Here is an 801-nt window from a genome sequence, read left to right as displayed (position 1 = left end):
CTCGCCTTTACTTATCCCATTTTGTGTCCTTTTTCTACCCAGAACGCAGTTGTTGAAAACCCATTAATTGGGCCGTGGTATTCTCGGCAGCAAATTAGATAAGATGGATTAATTTTCTAAGAAGCATGACCTATAAACAAAGTTGACATTTCAATATCTTTAGACATTTTCCTTTATCAGTTATACAACTTGAAGGTCTGAACAGCATGGATTTTACGAGAAATAATTCTATTATTATTTTCGTAACACTAAGGATTTGGTAAACCAGTTACGCTCTGCGATATCATTATACATACAAAATATATATTTGTTCTACATTAAATGTTTAGCCTTTTATTACATTTTATCTTATATTATGGTCAAAGATTTGACGTGTTTCCGTTTATCATGAAATCGGGTTTTGTTTCAACCATCCTGTAGTGAGAGATAAATTGTTCGTGCTTTTTCGCCCCTCACATGTGGCTTCTGAAAATCCTTCGTCTTGCCAACTTCAGGATATCCTCGGGGAGTCAGATCGTCGATCACTAAGGCTGCCAACACCATGGTATCGAGAAAGGCAAATTAACAATTCATATGAGGATCATTTCGTCCAATATTTGTTTAATTCCAGGACTAAGGCGCGTCGTTTTTATAAGCTTAGAATCTCCCCTCTCGTTCTTCCACTTGGGTGAACTTTTAATCATAAATCATAATCGAACATTAATATCAGCAAGAATAGTCGGAATATTACAAACCATTATATAATATATTACTTTTTTATGATCTACATTAATTTTGTTTATAATCCTTTCCTTCTACATA

Source organism: Penaeus monodon, chromosome 28 (assembly GCF_015228065.2).
Source record: "Penaeus monodon isolate SGIC_2016 chromosome 28, NSTDA_Pmon_1, whole genome shotgun sequence".
Taxonomy (NCBI): Eukaryota; Metazoa; Arthropoda; class Malacostraca; order Decapoda; family Penaeidae; genus Penaeus; species Penaeus monodon.
The sequence above is the reverse complement of the archived record's forward strand: the minus strand, read 5'-3'. Positions refer to the sequence as shown.